Here is a 20820-nt window from a genome sequence, read left to right on the forward strand (position 1 = left end):
CTAGGGATTACTTCATATTAGGTAGGTTCACACCTTGTGCACTGAGTTTCTCCTGTTCTGTACTGGGTCTTGTTGATTTTAGTGTCTTTTGTAGATACCTTTTCTTTTTCAAACTGTTCTGTTCTTTTCCTCATGTAGTGCTATGTTCCTTCAGGCTTTTGCTCTTGTTCTGATTTGGTGTAAGCATTTATCTGGTGTTACTTCTCTCTTCAGCATTTTTTTTTTCCTCCTTTGAGAATGTTCAAGGAAAAATTCATGTAAATAGCCTATGGTAGCAGGCACCTCTACCAAAAAATTATTCCTAATGTCTCTTAAAGAGTTATCCACTACTAGAAACTACCCTCCTTCTTAATATTTTTGCAGGAATAATACTCATTCTTGGCTTCACATTTGCCTAAAATTATTTTTTCATTCCTTTGGCCTCATTCTAAAAACTACCCATCCTCTTCTGTGCTTGAAGCATTTTGTGTTTTATGTTTCACACTTTATTCTTTTTACATTAAGATGGTACCCTTGCAATTCAGTAATACCTTTCATGTGAAGACCTATATGCTTTATAATAACTAATGTGTTAAGCTCTGTTATGGAAATTGCACATGCCAGCTACTCGAATAGGGTTTGTCTCCACATTTCTGCACAAGCCAAAAGACAGATTCCTTTAGGAAAGTACTTTTTATTAATAGCACTACAGCTTGAGCTAGTTGCTTCCACAGAGGGATCCCATATTAAAAAAAAAAATCCCTGGGCAATAACATCCCCACAATCTGAGTTCTCTACTCCAGATATAATATTTTGTATCAATAATAATAGTAAGGTCCAGAGTGCTTTTTTTTTTTTTTTTTTTTTTTTTTTTTTTTTTTTTTTTTTTTTTTCCCATTTGATTTGTTTCCTGTTTGGTTACTAAGCAGTTGCTAAGTGGTTGTCTCCTTATACAATATCACATCCCCTCAGGTCAGCTTCTCTAGTTAGTTATTCAGCATGTTGGAATACTGCTGTTACAGTTCATATACCACAATCTACAAGCTCTGCCTACTCTAGCTATTGATGTTTAAGCTGCTGCCTTTGTCTGCTCTGGCTATTATTAATCTTTAAGCTGCTAGCTCTAAGTTTCAATTAACTTTCTCTACAACAGCTCTCGATATATTCTAAGCAATGCCTGTAATTTTTATATTAGAGGAAACTGAGGCACTGGAGCAAGCCAGCTCACTTCTTGGAGATCAATACAAAGTCTCAGTCAAGCTGTAAGAAATGTAATTTTGTTCCCTGGGGTTTCTGGGGAGAGTTGATTTCTTGGTATTTTTACTGGTCTGCTTATCACAACATGCTTCTCCTACAAATAAGGTTTGAATGTAATTATTATTTTCTCTTCATTCACTCATAGTAGTCCCTATGACTAATAAATGTTCTGCCATTAACCTTGCAAACCCATCAGAAAAGAAGGAAAACACGTACATAAAAGTTCTTTCAAGCTCTTTATATTGTGATCTTCCTCATACTCAGTATAATAGCACATCTAATATAAGATAGTCTTCTGGATATATGTTGTATATTTTTTCATAAATTAAAACCTCAAAATCTAGAAATAATAATTGATATGGCATTCCTTTTTCTGCATGTTTATTACATTAGAATTTTTTAATTTTGTGACGACAATTACATTTCAAGGCTGTATTGTAGGCATATGCAGCACTGTCAGATTGAAATTCTGCTAGTTACCCCTTAAAATGCTTGTTTTGGTGATATCTGTAATATAAAAGTTTCTGAATATAGACCACCTTACTAAAACATTAATCAGATTGACAACCTTACACTAATATGTATGTTTTAGACTTGCAGTAATATATAGGCCTTTTGGTTTCTAAAATTTTAATGGCTATGTTCAGTGTAGTGTAATGGGATTTTGTGCTTCTTATGCTATGTATTTGCACTTGTTTTGATGGGGATAGAGATTTTTTTTTTCCAAATTAGCTTTTATGATTTGGATTGTGCTCAAAACTGTTGGCACAGGGCTGTTTAGCTACAGTTGAGCAGTGTTTGCACAGTGTCAAGGCTGAGGGCACACTAGAAGTTGAGAGGGGACATAACCAGGACAGATGACCCTAGTCACCAGAGGGATATCCCAGACCATATGGTGTCCCACTCAGCATATAAATTCAGGGAAAGATGGAGGAAGAATGGTATATATGGAGAGATGGCATTTGTTTTCCCAAGTCACCACTGGGTATATGACAGGAGCAAACCCTTCTGGAGATGACTGAAGGCCTGCCTGCCCTTGGGAAGTGGGGAATGAATTCCTTGTTTTGCTTTGCTTGTAAGCATGACTTTTCCTTTCCCTATTAAGCCCCTTTTTCACAAGCCACAAGTTTTCTCACTTTTGCTCTACGGATTCTGCCCCATCTTCCAACCAGGGAGAAAGTGTACAGGTGACTGTGTGGGCTGTAGTTGCTGGCTGGGGCTAAAGACAGTCCTTTTTTGGCACGCAACATGGAGATCAAAGATTTTGAGATAACAACAGGTTTGACTGAAATGTGCCAGATCAAACGCAGAACTGTCATTGCTGCTTAGGTTTTAATTGACAGGCTCCTGTGCCTGCCACGGGGCTTGCTCACCTTGCTGTATGTTCCAGCCTGGTGCTCATTAGTGGCTCTGCTCTTATTTCGCTGCTTGCTGTAGTGCTCTGCTGCTTCTCATTTCACTTTGGGAACATTTTGGTAGCAGCAATGGCCGTGCATCTGGCTGGCACACGGCCAGGGCATCACAACTGCTGCTGTGCTGCTGCACTGGGCATGCTGGAATTCCAGCATGAGCTGGAGTGAAGAGCATGGTGACCTGAATGAACAGGACACCCTGGAACATCTGTGGCTGTGACTAGCAGCACAATAAAGTGGGTGTATCTCCAAGTGTCTGTGCCAGTTACAGCTCTGCAGAGCAGCTATAGCTCTGGAGAGACTGGCTGGCACATAAGGCTCCACTTGGAGTGAGTACACTCTAAGGGACCGCAGTCTCCAGGTAAGTCCAAGATGAAGTGGGGGAAAAGGGAGAGCTCATTCCAGTGTTGAAACCTGTGGTCTGGTCCAAAGGGGACAGGGGTGGAGATGATAAGGAAGATGCCTTTAAATTGTTGCAATCCAGGTTTTGAGTTGCATGATATGGAAATTACACTTATGCAGGAACCCCTGGTCGCTAGCCAGGCTGGGAGCAGGGGAGGAGTGCATTGCAATGTTAAACACTATAACCCAGCTCAAAAGAACCAGAGGTGGAGACTGTAATGGAGACACCTTTTAATTGTCGTAAGCCATGATCTGAGTTGCTTGTTATAAGAATTATTATAGCAGACACCACCTGAGCAAGTGGAGGACAAGCCTTATAAGAAGCAGTGCAGGAGTGACCTGACCTGACTTTTGTGCCCAAAGGTGTCTTATAGCAAAGACTCTTTAGGTATCTAGAGCAAATTTGAATCAATACCCTGCTTTTTCTATTATCACTTATTAACCAATGGAGATTTTACCCAACATGTAAGATCCTTCAGATCTCTGCATGCATTCACAAATGCCAATTCTACCCAATTATTAAACACGATTCTATTTCCTGCCAATTCAGTGATGTCTTTGGAGAGCCATACTTCCCTGCTGTAATGGAATCAATGCCTGTCTCCACATCAGAAACAGTACAAGGAGCAAATATGAAGTACTTTATTTACAAATCTTAACTGCTCTTCTCAGTTATATAATTTATTTTCTTTTATTTGCCTTAGAAAAATGCCTTTTATTTTTTGTAATAAATACTGCTCTCTCAAAATTGTTCATATTAAAATGTGTCCTCTAGAGAAGCAAGAATGAAGGAAAGACAAAAAACCAAGTTATGGTAATGTTCGTGTGAGTTCTCCTGGCCAAAGCCTCACTGTGGCACATCATGACATAAAAGGCCAAACAAAGGAACAAGCCCTGACACAAGGTGTTTATGATTAGAAAATATCATAGAGGCTTGGTTTTGTCATCCCAATGGATTAAGAGCCTAATCAAAACCCACATAAGTATAACTTTACTTCAGGATGAATCAGAGCAGCAAAATGTAACTCAGCTCTTTCATTTCCAGACAAAGACCTTTTGAAAAGATGACAAGGAAAGGAGAAGCAAATGCTCTTGTGAAGAGATATCTAATTTTAGTGGTGTATCTGACTGAATAATCATTTCTAACTACTAACTGAATAGTTGGATTCAGCTGAAGTAATAGGAACTGGGATCTTCAATGCAGGACTGCGGTATCAATCCCCAGCTGTAGATATATACAGAGGACGTGAATTGCACACAGATGATAAATTTTATTGGTGTATACTTATTTAGCGCAGGCTTAAACATGTGCATATACATTGAAAATTGAGCATGAAGTCTGCAAAAAGAAAGGGAGAAACAGAGGCTGCAAGGCTTAGTCCTCATTCCCATCTGTATTAGCTTGCTATATTCCCCTAAGCTTGAAAGGTAAATTATAATAAAGAGTATCTGCTACAAAATCAAAGAAAAATATAAGATCTTATGGAACAGAAATGAAAAAGAAATATGAACTATAAAGGATAAAAGAACTTAGCAATCTTTAATCATGTCCATTGTGAAGGAGTCAATGCTTCCATATGCTGGAGTCTTCCCCTCGTTCACTAAACCTATTAACAACCTTTCAAGGACAACATGAATCAAAACCCAGCTAACTCATGGAATCCAGAGCTAAGTTTTAGAGTGAGTACAGACTTTATACACTAAGCATAGATCTGATTGTGACCTTTGCTCTAGAGAATAGTTCAAGCTCTCTTATTGTGCCTGAGTTTGTTTCTTGAGCAAGAATCTCATGCCATCAAATTCTCTGCCAGACCAGGGTAGGCATTCCCCAAGGCCACTGATCTTGATGAGGTTTTCCCATTCTTGAATTAGAATTGGGTTTTTTTGCACTGTGTCTCTTTGAGGATGGATCTTAGTATCTGGTAGATTCAAAGGTACAGACATATTATTATAATTTTCTTCCAGTTAATTTGAACTAGTGTCTTTCATGTTATGATGATCTTTCCTGATTTAAGGAAAAAAAAAAAAATAAAAAGGAGGGCCTAATCCTTCAACATCTCTAAGTGCATCTTTGATCAAAATTGTTTAGTAAGGTACACCAGTCTTAGTAAAAATGCTTGATCCATGTTCTTCCTTTTGAAAATTAGGACAGCATGAAGGAAATTCTTCCATTACAACATATACTCAGAATGAATCATTCTGTCCTGTAACAGATAGACACAGAGGAGTATCTAAATGCATTGTCTTTTCTTCTCCTCACTACTCTATCCAGTTTTTCTGATACCAGCTTCCATTCAGGTTTTTTGCTGCCAAAAAGAAACCAAAAAACAAGCCTGTGATCTTTGTGGACTGCAGTTTCTCTTTCAGTCAGTAAACACTTTCCTACTTTTAATATTTTCAAGCCTTTGGCAACCACTTGCTTTGTTTGTGGTTTAAAGCCTAAGAAAATTGTAAGAAATAAACATTCAGCACATAGTTCAGGGAATTCAACAGATCATTCCTATAACTGATACCCGAAGTGTCCTTAAAACAAGGTGCAAAATTATTTGTGATGGAAAGCAGCATTTCAGTCATTGCCCAGGGAACCTTCCTGAAAACAACCCCAGCGATCAGAGGTCTGCTTTTCTTACTTGGGCATTTAATACCAAACATCTTGCAGCAGTTTCTTTTTCTCCTTCTCACCCCTACTAATCTGGGATTTGATTAAATTTATTGTTTTATGTTTCATTACTCTCCTGGATTAGAGGAATATAGCAGTGCAGTAGAGTTACTCACATATGTGCTGGTATGGGTAGTTAACTTCAATTAAAGGGCATGCAGTTCCTGATGAGCAGGCCAGGCACAAACAGAGGAATTTGGTTTTAATGGGCAATTTTATGTTTTCTTCTTGTTTCTTTCTCTTCAGAGAATAAAACTATCCTTGCAAATTTAACCACAATCTCTAGGCTGGAAGTTGAAGCAAAAAAACCCTACTTTTATTGGAGTATTATTCAGCAGAAAGGTAGTAAGGGACAAACACAAGAAGCAAACAGAATTCTCCTAAACTTGTCAATTGCATAAAATGCCTTTGTTTTTAAATCAGATCTTCTTTTTTTTTTTTTTTCTTTTTTTTCTTTTTTTACATTAATTTTTATTCTGTGAACTTAGATAAGCACCCATTTGCACAAATCTCAGTAGGTTAATGGGCCATTTGGCAAGCCAGACACAAGCATTTAGGGTTGATTCCAGCTTTTCAGGAGGCCAATATGATTTTTTTGGCCAATGTGTATATATTGTAATTTATTTTGCAGGTGTAGGACTTCTGATGGATATTGTTAATTGAAATGGACTGTTGTTATTTCAATTTTATGTCTTTTACAGTGAAACATCATTTTTAAGTCAATATTTTGGGTAAAGCTAATCACAACTAAAACATTTGGTAATTGTTTTACTTTCCCCGTCTTTGATTTGTAAGTTACCAAAAATGTTCTTCTCCTTTAAAGAGTAAAAAAAGAGCCTCAGACTTAGTTGCAATTTGAGCAAAAAGTCCAACTCTCATTGTATAGTTGAAAAAAGCAATTAGTTGTGATAGTAGATACTCATATCATTAAAGAACTCATTCATAATGGTACCAAAACCTGATTATTAAAAAAGTGCCTCTACTTTTTTGAAACATAAATAAAATAGTAGTTTCAGAATGGCAGCAAGAATCAGAAATTTACAGATGAAGACAGACGTGAACTTAATACTTAAAATTATGAGAAAAGAATAAATAGATACAGACTCATAATAATACATCATTACCTCAAATATGTCAAATTTCATCCAATTGTAGCTACTGTCAAGATAGCTTTTGATCTCAAGAATTCCTCTCTGTGGATATGAATGTGGATGTTACTGCCCTGATGTCTTGTGAATTTCTTTCTTCTTTTTCATCAGAAATAGTGTCCAGCGTCCTTCTGGTGCAGTATATGATAGCAGAAGCAGACTATAACAAATTATTTCCCCTTGTGATATTTGAAATTGAGGAGAATGCAGTGTTCTAGCACTCAATGACACAAAAGAATGAAATTTCTTCTCTGACCAGAACTCTGCAGTGCTTGGTCATTCTGTTCTTTAAACTATTGCTCCTCCAGATAACCTCTAAGTAATCCTTACTTAATAATCAGGTAATCACTGCTTAACATAACACTCTTTGGTTTAGATAGGACTATTTTATCATTAAATATACCTTTAATTTTTCATAGACCAGTTTACAGCTGCAGATACTTTTGGACAACAGAAAGCATCCTGTCGTGGTATTAATACACCCATTAGAAGGAAGTCAGTATAAACAACACTATGATAACTTTTGAATGTTGTAAAATAATGAATGATAAAGACAATTCTTTCTTGCACAATTTTTTAAAACTGGCTGGCATAAAGTTTTGTTAAAGGTGAAAATTTAAGATTTTTAAAATTGATTAATCTTTTGTGTAAACAAAAAATATCTCCAATTATCACCTTATTTTTTTTTACTATTAGATGTCTGACAGATTGTCTACTGCTGGTTTGGAGTTTTTTTTGAGCCTTCCATTTAGTTGGACATTGGATCATAAATTAAAGAGAATTAAAGGGAAAAAATTTCTGTTCTGCTGTAAAAATTTCAATGTTCCTACATCAAACAATATTTTAGTTGTTTTTAAATTTTTGAAAGAATTACGAAAAAAACAAAAACCTTCAAAATGGTTCCACCTAATGCAGAGCACAGCAGCTGTTACTTATTCTATACTGAATACAATTAATTGAACCACTTGCTTGTATTTGCTACTCAGGAATATGGCCAGCTTTTTGTAGCCTTCATAAAGATCTAAGTAATCCAATTTAACCTCGAAATTATTCCTTTTTAAGGAGAAAAGATAAGACAACATGACCTCCAGGAGTCCCCTGCAACATACCTAGTGTATGACTTCCAGGATCAGCAACTGCATTTTGAGAAAATCCCAATGCCATTGTCCAAGCTAGAAACAATTAAAAAAAAACAGTAAGGGGAATTATCTGATGAACAATATCTGGAGTATGGCACTCTGTATTCCAGGACTAAAACTCATAAAACAGTCAACAACAATTAGAATCAAAGGCAAAACTCATTTCCTTGGTTAGATGTTCAAGGATATCTGCTTCCTAAGTATGAACGTGCATATCCATCTGTTAGTCTTCAAGGAGAAGTGAATCTCCTGCAAAGGCTTTTCAAACACCAAGACAGTGAGTATTTATACTCAGTCATTGAAGAGTCATTGCCCTCTCACTGGATAACTGGTAGAATACACAGGGAAGTGAAATACTTGTTTTAATTGAATTGTAGTCCCTCAAGTGAAAATATCACAGCTGCTCTGAACATATATAAAAACTTAGTTTGCTAAAGACCGTGACTCTCTATTTACTTTCATATCTTTGTAAAAATACTCTGCTTTCTAGATTGGTAGTTTTTCTCTTTTCAAATGCTGATATTCTGTCATTTTGGTATTTAAAGTGGTATGTCTATAGAACTATAGATGTACAACTTCATGCTTCAACTGATTACACAAATTATTTCAACACTACAGTAAAAAGACAAAAAAAGGAGAGTATCTGCTTGGATTTCTCTCTCTTTGTCTTCAAAAGGGTCCTAAGGATTGAGGAATCCTCATAGAATGACTGCTCTGTTAACTTTCAGAGAAAGGGTTATCTAGGAAATGGCATTCTCTTGACTCTGCAAATCTTAATCCCTGAGAATAGGAAAAAATGTTCAAAATCACATTGAAAAACTACAGGAGGTTTTATTTGATCACAGAAAGAAAAATCCAGACCTGTATTTTCAAATCCCATTTAAATGACAATCAAAACACTGATCTAAAATAATTCCATCAAGTAATGACAAAACAAGGGGAAATAGCTTCAAAATTAAATAGAGTAGACTTAGACTAGATATTAAAAAAAAAAAATACCAGTAAGGGTGGTGAGACACTGGAAGAGGTTTTCCAGAGAAACTGTGGATGCCCCATCTTTGGAAAAGTCCCAGCACAGATTGCATGGAGCACTGAGCAACCTGGTCTAGTAGTATGTGGAAATAAGATGATTTTTAATGTTCCCTTCCAGCCCCAGCCATTCTGAGATTCTCTGACTCAAGGACTCCCAAGTAGAAATGCTAAAAGGAAGGACAATGAAATATTCAGAAAGGGTCCAGTGTCACTGTACCATATATTACTGTCAGGTCTGTCATTTTTAAAACAGTATAAATAAATGTCATGTGATGTAGGGGTATTCATGGATGGCAGGGAGAAGGAACTCTGCAGACCTGAAATATTCTAGAAACACGTGGTTTTATTGCAAGGGTGGTGGGTAAAGAGGGCTGCTTTCATCCACCAGCCTGGGATGAAGGGAAACCCCAAAGAGAGAAGGAGAGAGAGAGGGGTATGAGGTAAGGCAGGTAAAAAAGCTAAGAAGGGTGAGAGAGGTAAGAAGAGTGCCGGGGTCAGGGCGGTAGGAGAGAGGGAGGTAGAAGAAGAAGAATGAGGACCTTGTTCCAATACATTATAACTCCTTTTGTGTTGAATATTCTAATTTACAGCGACCAACTGGCACAAGATACAAAACCGACAAACTTTGCATGCAGCCTATGAGAACTACTCAATTATCATATCATCCTCTATTCTAAACTTTAAAGACTACTCTTCTTATCTACCTTTTCCTTGATGCCTTGGCAGGGTGGAGACGAGCTGCAGTCTTGGGTCCTTTTGTATTCTGTCCTTCAACCTATCTCCAGTTAAGCAGGGTCTTCCTGCCTGCCATGCCTACATCTCAAAGCTGGCCTCCATTTCTACTTCACTCACAGATTTTATATCTCCAGTATTTCTTACCAGACAATCATACCCATAAGCCCTTCCTGTCCCATCTTTCCCAACAATGTGAGAAATAGAAAGTTTGGCTTGAAGTTATACGTAATATTAACAAGGCTTTGGCAAATAAAGTTGAAATATTTATTGAAACACCTTGAAATATGTTAACATTGTGGCCAGTTAAGTTTTTTAGAACTCTTTCTGTCTTTTCTTGTGCTGAAGGTCTGCTGCAGCAGGTGAACTGGAGGTGTCCTGTGCATCACCACGACACCTTCTACATGTTCCTTGAGCCGCCTGTCCGCTCTTGTAACGGAGAATAAGCACAAACTTCCCACATCCTCAGGCCATCAGGAAGATTTTTAAAAGAGCATTCTCCAGTCCAGTAGCCATGTTAGTTAGCACAGTATGTGATAACTTGAGGCAGAAAAATATTTGGAGCACCCAGCAAATGTGAAAATCTGGCCAAAATATAACCTGCAGTAGTATAAAAATGGTGAGCAAACAGAGTCTGCAATCATAGATAAATAATATTTTGTAGATATATATTGACAAATAATGATAGATAAATAATATTTGTAGATAAATAATATTTTATGGGTATGTAAGGCAACAGAATTATAATAGGGACTATTAAGGAAAATACCAAGAGAACAGCTAGCAAAATTTAGTAAAAAAACCCACAAAAAACTGAGAGAGTGAGAGAGAAACTGGAAGAATAATGCATAGAATAAAGAAAAATAGAATAAGACATGGATATCAGGGGTCAAACCAGAGAATGTCTATCAGCTCTAACTAAAGAACCGCAGTGAAAAGAGTTTATACACATATATAACACAGATAAGGCTGATGACCCTACTCCTAAAAGTGAGCTGAACCACTACTTTGGTTATAGACATCTCACAAGGGCAAACAAAATTTATTGGATAGAGGTTCTGATATCTCATTATTTTCCACAAGGCTCTCACAAACTTATTTTACTACTGGTGCTATAGACAGTCTGAGTTGAGAGTGAATTCTTTTAAGTGGCATGTCAAACACATAGTATGATTTGCCTAAATCAAAGATCATTTGTTCTTCTCTACCAGTCTTTTACTTTTTTTTTATAATTTCTAGTTTTCCTGGAGCTTATTAATAATTACTATTATTATTTGAATTCACCATGCATAAAAAATGCAATTTAAGAGTTCCTACTGATCATTTTTTATGACTGTTTGAAATTTCACAACAAGGATGCTATTAAGAAGAAAAAAGGGAAGAAATACTTTCATGTTTCCCTTGTTTAATGTTTTCAAGTAGAAATTTAGTTGGCAATTAACGTAAATGAAAAACCAGAACACCTCTTAACACCCTCTCTGGCTGCTGTCTCTGGTGTCAGGGAAGTTACTCAATAGGAGGAAAAGTTCTTGAGGCAGCTAGGAAGCTGAGAGAAAGGAAAATTCTATGGAAAGATTTAAGGAATTCTTTTTTGTTATTTGTCCTGTTACTGGACAGTGCTGAGAAGATTCTGGCCTCATCTTCTTTCCTGTCCTCCATCACATATTTTTACACACTGATAAAATCTCCCCTGAACATTCCCTTTCCAGGCTGAATCCTCACAGTTTTCTCATCTTCTCCTTGTTTATCAGATGGTCCAAGGCCTTAATTACCCCTGTTGCCCTGTGCTGGACTTACACCAGCCTCTCCCTCTCTCTATCTCTCTCTTTTGTACTGGGAAACCCAGTACTCGAAATGTGTCTCATTTACCATCTTTCCCTCTGACATGGATTCTTCCAAGACAGAACATCATTTTATTTCAGTAAGTACCCTGGGTCCAAAGTGGACAATGCCACAGAGATTCTGCTCGGTTCCCAAACCTCCTCAATACATCTTGATCCACTATAATTTTGTGAGCAGAGGGAGCAATCCAGTCGTAAATCAGTTTTGGGGTTATGTTCTGATGAATTCCTTGAAGTAAGAAACAAACAGAAAATCCTCAAGAAAAAAAATAGTATTTTTATTAGTCCCTTATGTAATATTTTCCTTTATAACTCTCTTCCTAAAAAATATTGATCCTTCCCAACCCTCCACCCTTTCTTTTTCCTATGAAGTACAAGTCATCACAGCACTACATTCAGTACAATGATTTCTCTTGCTTGTCAAAAACATAACTGATGATTTCATCAGTGTTATTGGCACAGTTGTTGAAGAAAAAGTATCTCTTAGCTTGTTTTCCCTGACAATCTTACTTCTTCTGCAGTAATGTAAATATTCTGTGGCATTGTGCTTTGTCCTTGGCAAATGTATTTTTGTTTTCAAAGAATGTATCTAGAACTCAGAGGCCCTACTCATAAAGCCGTAAGAGAGAGATAATTCTGAAAATATTGTTAAAGAAATTGCTGGAAGGATGATTTGAAGTTATGTCTGAGAATTGATCCCATTTACTGTGCTTCCAGCTGTTCTGGGGCATAACTCCCACTGTGGAATTGTCCAAGTTTAAAGAGCCTGAATACATGCATGGTCACCACGTGTGCCTGAGGGCAAGAATTTCTGGAAGATCTGTCTTTGAGGGCATAATTTACAACTACTTCAGCAGGAAGAGATCTTTATGCTTTCTCAGGCTCTGAGAAGGTGAGGTCTGCTCCTATAAAAGGCAGGAAACATTAGGCCTTCATATATTTTAATGATTATTTTCCAGATAGATTTTCTCAAGTTTTCAGCTTATTACACATAGATCTATTGAAAAGGGCTCTTTGTGCAATAAGTATCCCAAATGCCACTACTCCCAAACAAACATTTTAAAGAAATTATTCATGCAATTTTAAAAATGTGTTCAAATTTTACTTCTGTTAAATTTGGTGTAAAAATTCTCTTTCGAAACGTATTTTTCGCACCTTGTTATTTAACTGTAACTACGTCTACATAGAAGAAATTTTGTAAAAAAGGTAAAAGCAAGTGTGTTGCAAACATAACCATTATTATTATAGATAAGTGTGATTTCAGTACATTTCTCAGCAATGTATGTAAGTACTGCTGGTTGTTTTGTTCCCTATTTTAAATTAGGTATCTTTTAAGTGAGCTTTTCCTTGAGCAAAAAAATTTTAGTGCCCTACAAGATTTACTGCTCCATAACTACTGTTCTTGGTATACCAGACTCTGTTAATGTGGGTAATAAAAAAATTAAATCTTGAATAGTTGAAAAAGTCTGGAAAAAGTATGTATCTCTTAAGAAAAATCCTATTTTATGTATATATGTACTTTGGATAACATAAATTTGCCAAAAAAATCCAATATTTTTTCCCTCCTTTTTAGACAAATTTCTTAACACCCTGACATTTGCCAATTCAATCATTATTTATTAGAAAACATTAATTATTTATTTTGAAAATCGGAACAAACAAGCAATGAAAAAGGAATTTTCTGTTGAATTTAAGGATGTTGTAAGTTTTAGATTTTTGCAAAAAGACAATTTATATATTTTTTTAAGATATGGAAGATGTGTGTGGCATTCCAATGTGGTTTTAAAGTCAGTTGAAAGGTGCCTATAGGTGTAAAAATAAATCACTATAAATCAGAACTTCATTCTCATGTGTAGTAGTGAAGCTTAAGTCCTCCACTTATTAAAATTTATAACAGATACAGAAGGAGAATGAAAAAACATGTTACAAAGTCAGGAAGAAAAGCAGGTGAGATTACTAAATTGGGATCACCTCAATTAGAAAAGATATAGGAGAATTCTGATGCTTGAAATACAGCATGTTGAGAAACCAAACTGAGCACTCTAATCTTTCAAAACTCATCAGATGTAAAATTAATGAAAGAAAATGCTGTGTAACCAACACAGTTAACCTTTGAAACCACTTTGCTGTATCAATATGCTTGAAGATGTCAAGAGCTCAGAATATCTCATTAAAGCAACAGATGTCTCCTCATGAATAAGAGCTTCTGAAGTTGTAGGTCTGAAATTGAATTAAAAGATAAGTGTGGGTATAAATTATGGGGTTTATATCAATGCTTTTATAAAAGTCTTGTGCTAAACCCCTTTTTTCTTATTATTTTCTATTATTATTTATTGGTTGATCTCTTCTTGAAATCACAGCTAAGCACTTTCAACATGACCAGTATGAGAAATGGAGATGTGGGCAATTGCATAGTTCTTTTATCACTTGGACAAAGGAATAAACTCAAAATTATGTGTTCCCTTCCCCCCAGGTTTATTAATGTGCATAAATAGAGATATACTTCTAGGTCCTCCATAAAGGTTTCACTGACTGTTGGCAGCCCTTGCTCACCTGTATAGATATAAGTCAGCAATTACTAAATTCCAATGAAAATGGGAACACTGATGTTTGATAGTCAGATAACTCTGAATCCCAGATATTCTAATCTGGGCAGTACTTAAAATGTGCAGCATATTTCATAGAATCGCAGAATCATAGAACCATAGAATGGTCTAGGTTGGAAGGGACCTTAAAGATCATCTAATTCCAGCCTCCTGCCATGGACAGGGACACCTTCCACAAAACCATGTTGCTGAGTGAGCTCCAGCCCACTGGACCTTACACGCTTCAAGGGTGGTACATCCACAACCTATTCCAGTGCCTCACCGTCAAGAATTTCTTCCTCCTATCTAATCTAAACTTGCTTTCTTTCAGTTTGAAGCCATTCCACCTTGTTCTGTCATTCCAGGCCTATGTGATTTGTCTCTGTCTTTCCTGTGGGCTCCCTTCAGGCACTGTAAGGTCACAATTCGGTCACCCCAGAGCCTTCTCTGTTCCAGGCTGAACCATCCCAGTTCTCTCAGCCTTTCCTCAGAGCAGAGCTGCTCCATCCCTCTGATCCCCTTGGTGCCTGCTGTGGCCTGGCTCCAGCAGGTCCCTGTCCTTGCTGTGCTGGGAGCCCAGAGCTGGGTGCAGCCCTGCAGGTGGGGTCTCAGCAGAGGGGCAGAGGGGCAGAATCCCCTCCCTGCCCTGCTGCCCACGGGGCTCTGGGTGCAGCCCAGCACACGGGGTGTCTGGGTTGCAAACACACATTGCCAGATCATGTCTGGCTTCTAGGCCACCTGCAACACAACACAGAACTGTAAACCAAAGGTATCCATAAACTTTTTCCCTTTATGTCTTATTTTGCATTCTATAGGTCATCTTTCTTTGGTCTGCAGTTTTGTATGGTTTTAGTCTTTGCTCTTAATGAAGGCACGGATGGCTCAATAAGGGTGATTTAAATTTTGTTCTGCATGTCTCTGAAATTCATCGTGATTCAAAGCACTGCAGGGAACAAGTTTCACATTCACAGAAGAGCAGATGAGAAAGGTTTGTGTTTTGCACACAACCACATTAAAAACAACTGCTCTTCAAATTCTCACCATGTAGCAACCATTCTTTGCTATTCCACATGCTGAAATAACTTCTGCACATCTTGGCTCAGGCCAGAAAATGTTGTTGACTCTTCTTCAGTGCTTCAGTAATAAAATATTCTTGAAGGTTCCTTCAATTAAATTAACTGATACTGCACTAAACCAGATAATATTACTTCCATGATCTGGTAATATGGTTCATAGAAGAACAGCTTTCATTGAAGAGATGGCAACAAATGGCTGGTGGGACTTCAGTAACTAAAACCAGATTTTTATGCTTGTCAGGCATTAAGGTGAAAGATCTAATGAGTTAAGGAAATGCAATAATTTGTGAGACATTGTTTTGTAGCATTCATAATATTCCCAAGTTGGGGGAAAAAAACAAACAAACCAACAAAACCATCTTTGCTCTGGAAATTGTATGAAATAAACCACTGCTAACTGATAGGAGAGAAGGGAACTACCATGAAAAAGTCTGTTCATAAGTACCCATAAAAGAGAAAAAGTACACAACTGCCATGTTGCCGAATATGTAGGCAGTGAAATTAGAGCCAGCTGGAGTATCTTAGCATTGGCAGCCTCATTCTCAGGTAAAACAATAAACACATCCATAATCCTGCCCGAATATCTATACCTGATAGTGGTGGGGTAATAACTGTTGCTGGTTCATGGTTTCTGAGTGACTGATGTGAGAAGAGGAATAAAGTCACACGTATAAAAATGTGAGAACATGGAACATATGGAAATCTGCCTCCAGAGTCCGGAGAAGTTAACTCCTCTCATCTCTCAAATGCTGCTTTTGCTGCACCAGACACAGAAGTGTACGAGGCTTCCTTCAGACATATAAATTCAGCGTTATCGATCCCTTCGTCAGCACAATGTTTTATATTGTAACCAAATTAGCACACTGTACTTCAAGCAACCTTGCTTTCTCCAAAAATTAGGCAGATGTCTTTACCTGGGCAAAAGTATTTTACATTTGTCCTTGTCATTATTCAGTTCCAGAATTGATACAGAGAATTATCCTCCCTAAAAAAAAATCTGTGAATCTCTTGTTAGTATCCGAATAATTTCAGGTTTGTTTCAAGTCTCTGTAGCAGAAAGGAGAGTTCTCTATTTAAGTGACTTGAAACAGAGTGGAAACAATGGGTTTGTCTCTTTCTCACAGAATGTTTATCCAAAATGATAGTGATTTTTAGATGTTTATGAAAGTTGTATCCTTATGAAAGTCCCTATAAGATGATACAAACTTGAAACATAAATGTGGCGTAAACATTTATGAAACTCTTTTGTTTATTGTGCATCATTTCCTCACCACAATAATGCTGCTGTTCACTGTTGTATGATTTATCTTAGTGCCACTTCAATTGTGTTTGCAGTTTTCATAGGAAAGCATCCTAGGTGGGATAATTACTCACTCTGGAGGCAATCAGCAATTTGGTTCATAAGCACCTCTGAAAATTACCCTATTGGCAGAAGGCATTTTCCTGCAAGGGCAACATATTGTGCTGCAAAGAAGGGGCACTTTGTATTTTCTCTTTTCCTTTTTTCTCTCCTTTCCTGTCCCCCAAAACATGTGACAATTGCTTACAAGATGTGCCAATTTCCTTATGACTCTTCACCAGTTATTTTCAGACACACGATCTCTGTGCTTTTATTTGTAACTGTGCCATTGCCATACGTTCCTCTAAAATTCTCAGCTAATTTTAAGGTGCTCCCTTAACATTTCAGTTTTGAAGATATGTAAGCAAATCCAGCTGGATCTCCTGGCAACTTGGATGTCCGTTGGGGAACATGTATTTCAGTAAAAATATCCATTATCAAATCATCACCAAGATATCGGTTTCTATATTTAATTACATTTGCATTGAACATGCAATCATCAATCAACTTAAAAATAAAATAATCCTTGTAAAAACGCCAGGGAGATGTTTCTTGACAAGTTCAGTCACAGCAAGTTTACAGATTCTCAGTTCTTGTAAACTGACTCAAGTGTAGTGATGAGAGCTTGAAATGTTTCTGTTGCCAGAGCCTAATTCTGCTGCTTTTATTCACATGGGAGGATAGACTCCTGTATAAATAATCTCACTGAGCAAAACAAGTAAGCAACACGGGGGAAAATTAATTCTTGCTGTCTTTTTGCAAACTTCACAGCTAGTAAATCTTTATGGGAGAAAAGCTGCACATGATAGCACAGTTGTGGAAGCTGGAGGCTACTGTGTGAAAGACAGGGAACTTACAGATATATCCACTTCAATTCTGAGCATGATACCCCAAAAGATCTAAAGTACCAATGTATGTAACATTAGGTAATACTTTCCCTTCTTCTCCCCTGATATTTTTCTGGCAAGACTTCGCAGTCACTGGAGTTGCACTTTCATTGCTTTGAGAACCTATCAAAGTTCACTTCCTCACCTTCGAAACAACTGCCCCAGCAGAATTATCGTCATACTTCTTGATGCTGCTCCTCTTAGCAGTTCACATGGGGTAATACTCACTGCAGTTTATTTCTGCTCTTGATTTTAGAACTTACATAGCATGAAGATATGTTTGTTTCCTGCCAGTATATTTGCTACACATGCAATATGATTCAGAAATCGTGTTTTCAAATGCCCTAGTCTAAGCACAGCCATAAAACTCCATGTCAGCCTTCCCCCAGTAAACAGAACACTCTAAGGAATAATGATATAAGCCAAAGCATGGGAAATAATACAGGTCTCTCATTACTAGTACCAATTAATGTTTTACAGCACTTTGAAATTCTCATCTTTTAGTTCATTTCATGTATCGTCATGAGCACCAAGAGTCAAATAGATTCGGATGGCAGAAAATTTGAGCTTCATTTCTGCATCTCTTTAATCCCCATTTGCATGACCTCAGCATGATCTGCTGTTGTGGTTCGCTATGAGACACTTCTTTCATAAATCTTTATTTTCTAACTACTGATTTGCTCCATAAGCAGCAGAAACAAGGAAACCCTGCACACCTATGTACTTTGTCCTCTCCTCTCTTCCTCTCTCTGTCCCTCCACTGTGGAGGAGGGACCTAAATATACCCTAACGTACCTTTTAGATGGGATAGACAGAGCACTTTGAGCTGCATGCTTTACTGACGGGCAAACCAGCTGCTGACTCTTCCTTCAGTGAGGCCTCTGTATTTCACAGTGGTATTACAAGAATGTGAGCTTCTTTGAGATTTATACTCATCTTTTGTTGTTTTACTCCATTGCTTCAGCACAGTGAAAAGCATGTTCCTCCTTTCCTTGAAAAGCTGGACTGACTGACAAGAGATTTCTCCAAACACTGTACCGATGTGTTGGGGACAGCCTACATGGTGTGCTCTGGTGACTGCTGCAGACAGGTAACTAGGCAGGGCTCTCAGGACAAGGAGTCCTGTTTGAAAGAAGAGCATCCTTGCCTGATTGATATCAAAGGAGCAAGAAATGGTCACTCAGATCTGACACTGGTGAAATTCTCATCATGTTGATAATTTAAAATAAGTAAACTTGCGATAGCAACATTCTTGTAGGCAAGAAACCTCCTTCTTGTTCTGTGTTGTGTTATGGTGGGGCATGTGTACGTGGATTTCATTCCTTAAACCTGTGCAGATCAAGGTGCTTCTGACCCTCAGCTAACACTGACTATAGTAGATGTTCAGGTATGTGCATTTGGTTTTATTTATTAACACTCCTTTTATTTTCTCTAATTATTTCACTGTTGCTGGATGGAAATGGTCCAAAACATTAAAGATAAATTTGGTAAAACTGGCATCATACCCACTCAACAGTGAGGGTTTCTTGCTTTTTGCCAAGCAAGTTTTATTTTTAAGGTTTTTATCTAATAATTGTTTTCATTACCTTTCTATATTAATTTGTTAATGATGTCTATTTCTGTAGTTGGGTACTAGGGCTAATGGAACCTTCTTACCTGGGAAAATTTTACCAACAATTTCCTCTGCTGCACTTTCCTGAACCTACATTAAAGACGCTTGCCAAAAATTCCTGCAATTAAACGTCTCTCATGACATTCATGAGCAGAGCACCTCCTAAATATAAATCACATTCTGACCTGTGAGGCTTTGCTGAGACTGCCATTTTCTGGATTTCCAAACCCCTGTGAGGAACATCAGTTCAATTCCACTTAAATATATATGAATCCATTTCTTTTATACTATATTACAAAGTCTTTCACTTAACAGCAGGATTGTGCGGTGTGGAGCTGAGCAATATGGTTCTGATTTGCATGGTGTAGATCAACCAGCCAATGGTACAAAGCCCTCACATTCCCCTCTACCACCATTTTCTGTTCACATTCCCAAGTGTCCTAAAACCTCCCTCTGGGAAAGAATTTGGACTTCCTCCCCTATCTTTTTCTTCCCATAAAAATATTTCTTCTTCCTATATTTCAGAATTTTGTAGGCTACTGTGCAGCAGGAGCCAAGCTGGAGATACTGATCATGTCGTTCATATTGGTTTGCTGGAAAGGAACTTCTTGTCTTCCTCCTCCTTCCCAAATCCTCTTGAAAAGGGCAAAGGAAGGGTCGGGAAAAAATATTAGGGATGCGTTAATTTGGATTAATCCTTTATTATCCACTATCACTGCTTCACATTAATATAAATCTACTTCTATCTCCTTCCATATATCATACAGGTTGTAAGGTGACATATTTATGGAAGCTGCTTTGGAGCCTACAGCTTAATTAACCCCCTCAAAAAGAATTGCCTCTTCAAAGTCAAGCTGGACAAAACCCCATCCCTTTATGCAGGTTGCGGGTTTTTTCCCTACAAAGCAAGATCCTCAGCCAGACTGCACCAAAGCATCCAAACGGTAAGCAATTTATTTTTTATCGGTTTTATTTCACGCAGCCGTGAATAGCAGAGGTATGTTTCCCCTCTGGACTAATAACAGAAGTGAAACCGAGCGGATTCCTAGACAGCTGGATGAACACAAACCCGACGGGATTAGTTCCAGACGCAGCCGTAGCGGGGCTGGCGGGGTCCCGCTCCCCGCGGGAAGCGCAGCCCGCGGAGCCCCGCGCAGCCCCCGCCGGCCGCTCCCGGGGGGAAAGGCGCTGCCAGGGCGACTCCGGCCCCGGGGCGCGTCCCCGCCCGCGGCCAGCCGGAGCGCCGCTCCCGCGCTCTCCCGGGATGCCGGCGGCTTCCCCGCGGGATTCTCCGCCAAGCCGCCGCCTCTCCGTTTTAGGCTGCGTCCCCTCCGCCAGCGGCGGGAGAAGCGGGATCCGGAGGGGCCGCGGCAGGCGGGGGGAGCTGCCTCACCGCGCCGGGGGGCTGCCGGCGGGCGGAGAGGGACCCGCGGGGGGGATCCGGGCACGGACCGGGAGGGGATGCACAGAGGGATGCGGGGCGGGATGCTCCGGTCCCGCCGCCGCCTCTCGGAGCGGCGGAGGAATCTGCGGGCTCCGCCGCTCGTCGCTGTGGCGGGGCGAGCGCGGCGGAGGGATCGGGCGGCCCGCCGTGCGCCCGCCCCCTGCGCGGCGGCGCGGCCCCGCCGATATAGCGCGGCGCGGGGAGGCGCGGCCGGCACTTGGCGAGCGGCGCTCCGCGGGTGCGGGGCTGCGCGGGCGGGAGCGGCGGCACAGGCAG

Source organism: Sylvia atricapilla, chromosome 2 (genome assembly GCF_009819655.1).
Source record: "Sylvia atricapilla isolate bSylAtr1 chromosome 2, bSylAtr1.pri, whole genome shotgun sequence".
NCBI classification, from domain to species: Eukaryota; Metazoa; Chordata; class Aves; order Passeriformes; family Sylviidae; genus Sylvia; species Sylvia atricapilla.